We start from the raw sequence: 6,613 nt of genomic DNA, 5'->3' as shown, positions 1-6,613 counted from the left end.
TGTCAGTTTTTCGAAATATTTTTATTTAAATAACTTTTTTGCTTTTCTTCAGTTTGTCTGAAAAAAACTTTGTGGGAATCAGAAGTACTCAAATTACATTATCCACAGGGCTCCAATTCTTCATTATATTTTACTTCTTATTACAGATTTCTATAACCGTGAATTAGCCAGCCTACTATATTGCAGAACCCCTCAAACCAAGGAGGAATTTTATTCCTTTTTTGTATTTTCCCCTAACTCCTTTATTTCATAAGCATTAAAAAATTAGACTTTAAATTGTTTGTCAGTTTTTATTGCTTTTCCATAATTTTTTGTATACTTTTTCATACTTTACTGAGTTATTCAGAATAGCCTATTATTATTTTTTTTTATCATTTTAGGATCTGTAGTGATGTTTCCTTTTTTTCCTTCGATTTGCTATTGGGTCTTCTCCTTTATTGCTCCTTGATTACTCTTGCCAAAGCCTGTCAATTTTAATTGTCTTTTCAAATAACTGGCTTTTTTATTTTAATGATGCCCACTATTGTTTTCGCTGCTTTATTAGAGTCTAAGTTCATCTTTACTGTTTTGTTTCTCTACTTCCCTGAAACAAAGTTTATTCTTTTTCATAATTCTTAGCATAAGTGCCAAGCTTATTGATTTATGTTTGAGCATTCCTCTTTTCTAACAGATGCATCTTAGGCTGTAAGTTTCACTCATCATGGCTTTAATGGCATCTAATTTCCATTGTAATTATCTTCTATCTCTACTGGGCTACTGAGGAGTGTATTTTAAAATTTCTGAATTTCTGAGAAATAACCCAGATTTGTACCCACACTGGAATGAATAGATTATGCAATATTCATGTGATGAAATGTTATTGGCAATTACAATGAAGGAACTTCTGTTACACAGAGTGACGTGTGGTAATAATACCCATATTATTGCTGATCAGAAGACAAAAACATAATAAACACTTATGCATTGTATATAGTCACACATGGATAAAACACATACAAAACTAAAACATGGTAGGGTGTTCATGTCAGGGCAGTGACTATCAGTGTGGCAGGTGCTGTCTGTGACTGGAAGGGTCCAGGACGTGGCTTCTCAGGGGGCCGGTGATATGCTAGCAATACCTGTCATTGAACCTCAGGGGTGGTTTACATGGATATGCTCATTTGCATCTTCTCCTGATCCTCTACAATTATAATTTGTGCAAATTAATGTTTGTGAGTTATGCCAACATAATCCGTGCAACTTAATGTTTGTAAATAAAATGCTTGAAGGAGTGTTGAATTTATTCAATAAATGTTTTTGATTGATTACTATCAGTGACTACACTGAACATCAGTGGGTACAAATGATGAATAAGAGAGGGTTTCTATGCTTCTAACATTATAATTTAAAATAAAGAGATTAGAATTTGTGTTAACTCTTTCCATGACACCAATTGGGTCAGTGTCATGTAAAGGGCAAATATAGGACTTATAGAGACATGGGAGAAGCAAAGAAAACTTCTGTCTCCAAAGGTAATTTAAGGCTCGATCGTGGAAATGACCGTAGAGTTGGGTGTCCTGGATTGGGTAGGATTCTGGGGGTAATCATACCAAGAGCCTTTTACTAAATAATCACAATGCATAAGGCATTAACTCATTTAACCTTTACACCAATCTTGAATAGGTACTACTATTTTTATTTTAGAGCTAAGGAAGCCCAAATTGTCATAAATGGAGTAACCTGAATGCAAGGTACCTTTAAAGGGAGAGTCAAGAATGAAATCCAGGTCTGCTTGGCTATAAGCTTAGGTTCTTAAGCAGGTCTCCTTACTGCCTCCTAGGAGGAAAGGGACACGTCAGAAAGGCTGAAGAGTGAGCAGACTTGCACAGGAAAGGAAGTACAAGGCATCATTTGAGAACACTGAAGGTTTCAGCTTATCATTTTGTACTTACAAGGAAAAAGCAACCCCTGAGCTCCTCTCCCCTGCCCAGGCAGGGAGTCTTCATTAAAGACGCTAAGCTGCTCAAAGGCTCGTGGTACATGAAAAGGGGAAACAGGGAGGTTATCTCTATGTTTTTGAATTTCACTGCTCTAATTCTTGAGTTTAGAGGGCTGACATCTCACCTATTAGAGTGGATTCTTGAATGCTGTTTTGTTTTTGGGGGGATGAACCTGGAAATGGAAACTGTGAGCAGGAGACAGAAAGAAAAGGCCAAGCTCTGTGGGCATTATCCCCCATTTCTCTTTTCATAGTTGACAGAGGTGTTAATTGGAAGTGATGGGCTTCTTTTGCAGAATAAAAAAGTAAAAAGGCTGCTTCTCCAGGTCTGGTTTTGCACAAAGCGCTGGAACTTCCTCTCCTCATGGTGAGGCTGTCAAATGACAAACTGTGTGTTCAAGGTGTCTTTCTTTGGCTAGTTAATGGTTTTAAAATGGAAAAGAGCAAGACAAAGCAAAGCAAAATAAAGCCTTTATGCGGAACGTGCAGAAGGCTGCCTCTTCTTGAGCCACCATCACTCCTGGCGTTTTACACTCAACTTGCATCACGCACTTACATCATCTCCTGGCCCCAGTGAGCATTTGAGCCTCCCATTTCTGAATAAAGGGCAGCATTCATGTACCTAAACCTGGAGTCACAATCTGTGCGACAGAATCCTTTCTATCTGTCACCTTAGGGGAGTTATATGTGTTATTTAATCTGTTTCCCCATCTGCAAAGTGGAATAAAATAGCTCCTTCGAGTTACTGTGCAAAAGTTCTCAGCACAAGGCCTGGCAGAAAGGAAGCTCCTGATAACTGTCACTACAGGCGGTTTTGGGTACTGCTGTAAGTACAGATAGTCTGGGGCCCTGACTACCCAAGCTTTCTCCCTTCCGTGATGCCCTCATTCCCAGAGCCTTTCCACCATGCTTCCTTCCTTCTGTCCTTCTACGTTTACTGGCCTCAAGTACACAAGCAGAGCTAACGTTCTCTAATATGTGAGGAGGTCTGGCCTTTAAATTTTCAGCGCGCTAAATTTATTATCTTAATCAACTCACCCTTGCTAACTAGGGAAAGGTAGAGGCCATGTCATGGACCAGCCACTCTCTCATTATCCTGGACAATCTGACGCCACTTCTGTTTATTATCTTCCCCAAAGCCAGTGACTGATGTTTCCAAATCCCATCTGTAATACCATTAATTCTTCAGTTAAAATGTAATGACGTGATTCTTAGCATACCAGACTATTGCCTAGCTCTCGTTTTGGCTATTTAGATAGCACGCTAGTGTAAACCAATTCTGATTCTAATTATTCTATTCAGAGGGATACACACTCTAATAACAACTCCTATATTACAACGCAGTAGAGGACTCTGAGTCTTAACAATTATGAGGTTTTAAGCTGAAGGTTGCTTTTGGTGAAAAAGAGGGATGGAGGTCTTAAAGTCTTTCAGCTCTTTCACAAGACTTTAATATCTTATTAAAGACATATAATAATAAGCCTTATAATCGAGTCACTAGATTCATAGTATTTAATGCTCCTTTTATGGTAGTGACTTTCAAAGGAAGTTCTGATGTTATACTGTGTATAAAATAAAATTTTATGTGTAAAAACCATTTAATACCAAAGAGGGGGAAGCACAGTAAATTTTCTTGCTACTGCATCTTTGCCCACTTATACTGGATTATTTGCTAAGTAAAAAGAAATACCTGAATCTTACATAGGCATGACAAAATAATTCATAGTTTTTCCAGATCAATACAATAGTTAGGAAATGAAAATCACCTAAGTGACCATCAATGGATAAATGGTTACAGAAAATGTGCTATATTGGATGCATATATAGCAAATGGAATATTATTCAGCTTTTAAGAAGTTAGAAATCCTGTCATTTGCAAAAACATGAATGAAATTGGAAGGCAGTATGCTAAGTAAAGTAAGCAAGACAGAAAAAGGCAAATGCTGCATGGTATCACTTATATGTGGAATAATAATAATTTTTTTTAAATGTCTAACTCAGAGTAGAATGCAGTTGCCAGGGGCCGGGAGAAAGGAGCCATCAGGAGAGGATGGTAAAAGGGTACAAACTTTGAGTTATAAGATGGATAAAGACTAAGGATATAATGTATAAAATGGTGACTATAGTTCATAATACTGTGTTTTATAATGACGTTTGCTGAGAGTGGAACTTGTGTTCGAATCAAAACCAACAAAACAACAAAAAGGTAAATATATGAAATGACAGATGTGTTAATGAACTTGATCGTAGGGACGGTTTTGCAATGTATACATGTATCAAATCCTCATTCTGTACACTTTAAATATGTTGTGATTTCATTTGTCAGTTATACATCAATTAAACTAAAAATATCTAGTATATATACATTATATAGAATATATATTTTATATATACTTTTACCTTTTGATGTATAATTTACATTTTACATTCTATATTCTTTCATAGTTGATGTTTTAAGAATACACGCCATTTAATAGATGAAGAATGTATGCATTCTTTTATGTTTTATAGAATTCACAGTCGAAGCCATCATGTCCCGGACTTTACCCTATGGGAATCTTTTTGATCATGAATTCAATCTCTTCACTTGTTATAGGTCTATTCTGATTTCTATTTTTTAAAGATTCACTTTGTACTTTGTGCCTTTCTAGAAGTTTGTACATTTTATCCATGCTATTTCAATTGTGTGCATACAACTGTTCACAGATTTTCTTTAGTGTCCTTTTTATTTCTATACAGTAAGTATTAATGTGCCCTTTTAAAATCTTTCAGCAATTTGAATCTCCTCTTTTTTTTGGCCACTCTAAAGTTTTGTCAATTTTGTTTACTTTTTCTTTTTTAATATTTTATTGTTTATGCTATTACAGTTGTCCCATTGTTCCCCTTTTGCCCCATCCACCTAGCACACTCCCCTCTTCCACAATCAGTACCTGTCCAAGTCCATTGGTCCTTCATAGACATTCTTTGCCTAATCCCTTCACCTTCTTTCTATCAAACAATCAAGTTTTGGTTGTTCTTTTCTTTATTTTCTATTTCATTAATTCCCACTCTAATCTTATAATTTCTTGTTTTGCTTTTATCAGGTGTACCTCAATCTATTTTTCCAATGTATTAAAATGAAAGATTATAGGATGTTAGAGCTGTAAGTTTTCCTCTAAGCATAGCTGTATCCCATAAGTTTTGTTGGAGTGTGTTTATATAGCCATATATCTGAAAGTATATTCTCATTTTTCTTGTGATTCTTCTCTGAGTCATTGGTTATTTAAAGTCTATCATCTTATTTTCAATTTCTGATTTATTTTTGTTATTGATTTCATTGTGGTTAAACAAGATGCTTTGCAATTTTTCTTTTAAAAATTTTAAAAGAAAAACTTTTCAAAATAAACTTAAAAAAATTTATTGAGGTTCACTTTGTAACATGATATTATGGAGCACAGTCAAAGTGCAGTTGAGGAGAATGTATATTTTGCTGTTGTTGGGTGCAGTGTTCTAAAGTAGGTTTCCAGAACATTCAGATTTTCTATTTGCTTTTTTTTCTTATTTCAAGTTATTCTATCCATAATTAAATGTGTATTGAAGTATGAACTAGTACTGTTGAGTTGACTCACTTTAATTTTGTGAGTTTTTGTTTCATGTATTTTAGGAGCTTTATTATTAGGGGCATATATGTTTATAACTGTTACATCTTCCTGATGGACTGACCCTTTTATCAGTATAAACTGTCCTTTACAAATTTTATTTTAAAGTTTGTTTTGTATGATATCACTATTGCTGTTCCAGCATTCTCATGGCTTCTACTTGCACTGTGTACCTTTCCACTCTTATTTCAAACTGTATGCATTTTTTTCATCTAAAGTGTGTGTCCTGTAGACACCAGATAGCTGGATGTTACTGTTTAATCCGTTGTGATAATCTCCGCCTTTTGGTTGGATTCTTTAACTGGTCACATATGTTACTATTTATATAATTGGATTTATGTTTGCCATTTTACTTTACCTTTGTGTCTCTTTATTTTCTCATTTTTCCTTTGCTGCTTTCCTTCACACTAAGTGAATTCTAGTATAATATTTTAATTTCTTGAATAATTGTTCACTATTATTTGAAGCTATTTTTTTTGGTATTTTCTAGAACTAATCATAGTAACTCCATGAAAAACTTTTTAGCTTTTGTTTTGTGATTACTTAACTGTATCTCTGTGCTAACTCTCCTCATTCTTTCAATGGTACTGATGATGAAAGACAATGGGATCTGGGTTGTTTGTGAGGCAATAGTGTTCATGTATCTGTGTCCATGTATCCAAGTGTTTATTGAGCAAACATGCTAACATGGTGGAACCAGGTTGGTGCTGTAATAAGGAGGCATGTGTTCAGATGTCTTTTAATTAGTCCTCTTTTCATAGACACTGGACAGACACCTAGTCTAAGCCTGCTATTATCTCTACTCATATACAATTAATTCTCCTATAGCCAATTGAAATGACCAGTTATAGGAAGCAGTCTGTGAACAGTACCCTACCTGAGATTATTGCTTTCTCTTGCTCTCCTTGCAAAGCAGGGGCAAATTAATGAAAGGTTTTATCTGTATCATAAAACAACAGTCTCCACAGCCCTGAGAATGCAAACAGTAACATAACAG

The sequence above is a fragment of the Artibeus jamaicensis genome, unplaced genomic scaffold (genome assembly GCF_021234435.1).
Source record: "Artibeus jamaicensis isolate MK-2021 breed Jamaican fruit bat unplaced genomic scaffold, CSHL_Jam_final contig_519, whole genome shotgun sequence".
NCBI lineage: Eukaryota > Metazoa > Chordata > Mammalia > Chiroptera > Phyllostomidae > Artibeus > Artibeus jamaicensis.
This window is presented reverse-complemented; position numbering follows the sequence as displayed.